Raw genomic sequence first — 6,000 nt, 5'->3', positions numbered from 1 at the left:
CTAAATGATATATTGCTCACGCATGCCATGGGCATATGTGAAATGACACCCCAAAATAAATTCTGCTGCTTCTCCTGAGTATGGGGATACCACATATGTGGGACTTTTTGGGAGCCTAGCCGCGTACGGGGCCCCGAAAACCAAGCACCGCCTTCAGGCTTTCTAAGGGCGTAAATTTTTGATTTCACTTCTCACTACCTATTACAGTTTTGAAGGCCATAAAATGCCAAGATGGCACAAAACCCCCACAAATGACCCCATTTTAGAAAGTAGACACCCCAAGCTATTTGCTGAGAGGCATGTTGAGTCCATGGAATATTTTATATTTTGCCATAAGTTGCGGGAAAATTACAAACTTTTTTTTTTTTTTACACAAAGTTGTCACTAAATGATATATTGCTCACACATGCTATGGGCATATGTGAAATGACACCCCAAAATAAATTCTGCTGCTTCTCCTGAGTACGGGGATACCACAAATGTGGGACTTTTGGGGAGCCTAGCCGCGTACGGGGCCCCGAAAACCAAGCACCGCCATCAGGCTTTCTAAGGGCGTAAATTTTTGATTTCACTTCTCACTACCTATTACAGTTTTGAAGGCCATAAAATGCCAAGATGGCACAAAACCCCCACAAATGACCCCATTTTAGAAAGTAGACACCCCAAGCTATTTGCTGAGAGGCATCTTGAGTCCATGGAATATTTTATATTTTGCCACAAGTTGCGGGAAAATTACAAACTTTTTTTTTTAATTTTATTTTTTCACAAAGTTGTCACTAAATGATATATTGCTCACGCATGCCATGGGCATATGTGAAATGACACCCCAAAATAAATTCTGCTGCTTCTCCTGAGTACGGGGATACCACATATGTGGGACTTTTTGGGAGCCTAGCTGCGTACGGGGCCCCGAAAACCAAGCACCGCCTTCAGGCTTTCTAAGGACGTTACAGTTTTGAAGGCCATAAAATGCCAAGATGGCACAAACCCCCCCCCCCCAAATGACCCCATTTTGGAAAGTAGACACCCCTAAATTTAGGGGTACACTAGTGAGACTAGGTAATAAATGGCGGGTGCCCTGAAACTATAAAAAAACAACTAACCAACCAGCATCACCTGTAACAGTTATATGGTGATCACTGGTGAAAGGGTTAACTAGGGGGCAATCAGGGGGCTTTATGCGGTAGTATATGGGGGTCCCTGGCGCTATAAAAAGCTGCGGCGAACCTAAATACCTACCTGCTTAACTAGCGTCACCTGTGACACTAATACAGCGATCAGAAAAACGATCGCTTATTAGGCTGGGTTCACACTGGAGCGATGCGGGAACGCCACGAATCCGCGGCGGGTTCCCGCATCGCATGCCTCCCGGCGGCAGTTCACACTGCCCTATGCGAACTGCTGGGAGTGTCAGTGAAATGTTAATGACACCCCCAGATCAGTTCGCATATCGCAGTGCGATCTGCAAACTTAGATCGCATGGTGTGAACACCCATGCGATCCGATTCTGCTGCGGACCAAAAAAGGGTCCCGTGCGAGTTTGCGGCGGGTGCGGCGCGAATTCAGCCATACTATCTGTATGGCTGAACTCGAATCGCACAGAGATCGGATGTGATTTGCACTGCAGTGCGGTGCGAATCACATCCGTTCTCATAAACCGCTGCAATGTGAACCCAGCCTTAGTGACACTGGCGACGGGGGGTGATCACGGGGTTAAACCTTTATTGGGGGGGTTAGGGGGGTACCTTAGAACTAAAGGGGGCTAACCCTAACTGCCCTAACAGTTGTTACAGTCACAAATGACATGGGTGATCAGGGGGTTAAACCTTTATTAGGTAATAAATGGTGGGTGCCCTGAAACTATAAAAAAATAACTAACCAACCAGCGTCACCTGTAACAGTTATATGGTGATCACTGGTGAAAGGGTTAACTAGAGGGCAATCAGGGGGCTTTATGCGGTAGTATATGGGGGTCCCTGGCGCTATAAAAAGCTGCGGCGAACCTAAATACCTACCTGCCTAACTAGCGTCACCTGTGACACTAATACAGCGATCAGAAAAATGATCGCTTATTAGGCTGGGTTCACACTGGAGTGATGCGGGAACGCCACGAATCCGCGGCGGGTTCCCGCATCGCATGCCTCCCGGCGGCAGTTCACACTGCCCTATGCGAACTGCTGGGAGTGTCAGTGAAATGTTAATGACACCCCCAGATCAGTTCGCATATCGCAGTGCGATCTGCAAACTCGGATCGCATGATGTGAACACCCATGCGATCCGATTCTGCTGCGGACCAAAAAAAGGGTCCCGTGCGAATTTGCGGCGGGTGCGGCGGGTGCGGCGAATGGCTGAACTCGAATCGCACAGAGATCGGATGTGATTTGCACTGCAGTGCGGTGCGAATCACATCCGTTCTCATAAACCGCTGCAATGTGAACCCAGCCTTAGTGACACTGGCGACGGGGGGTGATCACGGGGTTAAACCTTTATTGGGGGGGTTAGGGGGGTACATTAGAACTAAAGGGGGCTAACCCTAACTGCCCTAACAGTTATTACAGTCACAAATGACACCAATGCAAAAAAAAAAAATGCAATTGGTGTCACTGTAAACTGGGGGGGCAGGGGTAATTGGGGGGGTGATCGGGGGGTAAAGGGGGGGTGTGAGTGTGCCTGGCATGTTCTACTGTGAAGTGTCGTGTTGGTGCAACTCACCGATCCTCTCTCCTCGGTGCTGGAACGAAAAATACCGACACGGAGGAGAGATTACATCACTTCCTCTCCTGTGTTTACATTACAGGAGAGGAAGTGATGCAATGCTTCACTCCCATTCGTCAGGAGCGATCGCGAGGGGGTGGCCATGAATGAATGGCCACCCCCTCATCCCGGATCGCTCCTGCACGGATACCGATCGGGCCCCCCACCCGCGGGAAGGCAGGGACGTACATGTACGCCCATATGCCTGCCCGTGCCATTCTGTCGACGTACATCGTCGTGCGGCGGTCGGCAAGTGGTTAAAAAAGTTTCAAAAATACAACAGATTTTGTTCCACTTCACAATTGTGTCCCACTTGTTGGTGATTCTTCACAAAAAATAAAAATTTTATATCTTTATGTTTGAAGCCTGAAATGTGGCAAAAGGTTGAAAAGTTCAAGGGGGCCGAATACTTTCGCAAGGCACTGTATATACAGTAGGGATGAGCTTGGTGTTCGAGTCGAACATCGGCTGTTCGCACGTTTGGCGAATACTGAACGTTATGGGCTGTTTGCGCCAAATTCTTGTGGCGCTCATGGCCCACAATGCACTGCGCCATCGCAGTGCATTGCTGGCTCATGATTGGCCAAGCATGCACTGTGACCCCGCATGCTTGGCCAATCACAGCGCCGACAGCGAGGAGAGCCATGATTGGCCACAGGCATCCTGTACACGCCCCACACTATATAAGGCCGCCAGCGCAGCGACCTTGTGTAGTGTTCCGGCATCTGCAGGAGTTAGTGGGTGTTGTCTGTGTGCCTTCAGCGCAGTATACACCCGTATCTACATATATTGCTCTTCTCTAATTGAGCCATCAGCCATCTGCAGGAGTTAGTGGGTGTTGTCTGTGTGCCTTTAGTGCAGTATACACCCGTATCTACCCTTTATTGCTGTTGTCTAATTGGGCCATCAGCCATCTGCAGGAGTTAGTGTGTGTTATCTGTGTGCCTTCAGCGCAGTATACACCTGTATCTACCCTTTATTGCTGTTGTCTAATTGAGCCATCAGCCATCTGCAGGAGTTAGTGGGTGTTGTCTGCGTGCCTTCAGCGCAGTATACACCTGTATCTACTCTTTATTGCTGTTGTCTAATTGAGCCATCTGCCATCTGCAGGAGTTAGTTGGTGTTGTGTGCCTCCAGCGCAGTATACACCTGTAGCTACCTATATTGCTCTTCTCTAATTGAGCCATCTGCCATCTGCAGGAGTTAGTGGGTGTTGTATGTGTGCCTTCAGCGCGGTATACACCTGTATCTAACTATATTGCTCTTCTCTAATTGAGCCATCTGCAGGAGTTAGTGGGTGTTGTCTGTGTGCCTTCAGCGCAGTATACACCTGTAGATACCTATATTGCTCTTCTTTAATTGAGCCACCTGCCATCTGCAGGAGTTAGTGGGTGTTGTGTGCCTCCAGCACAGCACAATATACACCTGTATCTACCCTTTATTGCTGGTGTTCTATAATAAAGGCATCTGCAGGAGTTAGTTGGTGTTGTGTGCCTCCAGCACAGCACAGTATACACCGCCGGTATCTACCCTTTAATTGCTGGAATTCTATAATAAAGGCTTCTGCAGGAGTTAGTGGGTGTTGTGTGCCTCCAGCACAGCACAATGTACACCTGTATCTGCCCTTTATTGCTGGTGTTCTATAATAAAGGCATCTGCAGGAGTTAGTGGGTGTTTTGTGCCTCCAGCACAATATACACTACCCAATTGCTGGTTTTCCCATCTCCCTGCAGGCCATTACCATGTCTGGAAGGCCAACAAGGAGAGGCAGACAGGCATGAGCCAATAAAAGAGGGCAAGCAGGCTCTGTGTCTAGAGACAACAGTGCTGGTCATGGACGCGCTGCATCATCATCAGCACGTGGCCATGGGACACGCTTGTCCTTATTTTCAGCAGCTGGACGTGTTGAGCCGCATCATGCCGAAGACTTGGTAGAGTGGATGACCAAGCCCTCTTCATCCTCCTCATCCTCTCTCACCCAGGCTCAGGGTACTAGCAAAGCAGCTGCCAACGCATCAACTTGTCTCAATGTCATCATCAGTGACTCCTTCCCTAGACCCACCACGTCCTCCTGAGGATTCCCCCGAACTGTTTGAGCACAGTGCTGGGTACATGCTCCAGGAGGATGCCCAGTGTTTTGTAGGCTCTGATGATGATACTCAGCTAGAGGAAGGCAGTACCTCGAGCGCAGAGAGAGGGGATGCTCAAGAAGGACAGCAATTTAGCAGTCATGTTCCACAAGCTGCAGCATACTGCCAGATTTGCTCCAGTGATGAAGAGGTAGGGGATGATGAGGGCACTGACTCCACGTGGGTGCCTGGTAGGAGAGAGGAGGAGGAGAAGGAGGCACATCTCCAATGAGGCAGGATGCCCTCCGGGGCCAGCTTAGGGGCAGCGCACCGACTGAATCACACCGCAGAGCTTTGCCTGTGCAGGGCGCTGCCCCTGCGCGTTATTCTAAAAGTTCTTTGGTGTGGACCTTTTTTGAGACGAGTGCATCAGATCGCACCGCTGCTATTTGCAACATATGTCTCAAGCGTATCTCGCGGTGCCAAAACATCAGCTGCTTGGGCACCACATGCTTGACCAGACATATGTTGACCTGCCATGCAGCTCGTTGGCAAGCTTACCTCAAAGACCCACACCAAAGAACAAAGCGGACCTCTCCTTGCTCCTCATCAGCTGGGATCTCCAACCCCACTAGACCTTCAGTCCTCTATGAAACCTGCACTGAGAGGAATGAAGGTGTAGAATTAAGTGTGTCACAGCCAAGTGCTTGCGGGCACTCTGCTAGCAGTACACCCACGTCCAATTGTAGCAGGCAAATTTCCCTGCCCCAGCTGCTGGACCGTAGAAAGAAGTTCACTCCCAGCCATCCACATGCCCAGCAGTTGAATGCTAGCTTGGCTAAATTGCTAGCACTTCAACTGCTACCTTTTCAGTTGGTAGACTCGGCCCCTTTTCTGTGAGTTTGTGCAATGTGCGGTTCCTCAGTGGCAGGTCCCCAAATGCCACTTTTTCTCACGGAAGGCGATTCCGGCTCTCTACCGGCATGTTGAAGGCAATGTCCTTGCTTCGTTGGACAGGGCAGTCAGCAGTAAGGTGCATATTACCGCTGACTCATGGTCCAGCAGGCATGGACAGGGACGTTACCTGTCTTTCACGGCCCATTGGGTCACTCTTCTGGCAGCTGGGAAGGATGCAGGACAAGGTGCAGTAGTGTTGGAGGTTGTTCTGCCATCACGC

This window comes from Lithobates pipiens, unplaced genomic scaffold (assembly GCF_037356315.1).
Source record: "Lithobates pipiens isolate NorthernLeopardFrog02 unplaced genomic scaffold, aLitPip1_a1.2 Scaffold_23, whole genome shotgun sequence".
Lineage (NCBI taxonomy): Eukaryota > Metazoa > Chordata > Amphibia > Anura > Ranidae > Lithobates > Lithobates pipiens.
The sequence above is the reverse complement of the archived record's forward strand: the minus strand, read 5'-3'. Positions refer to the sequence as shown.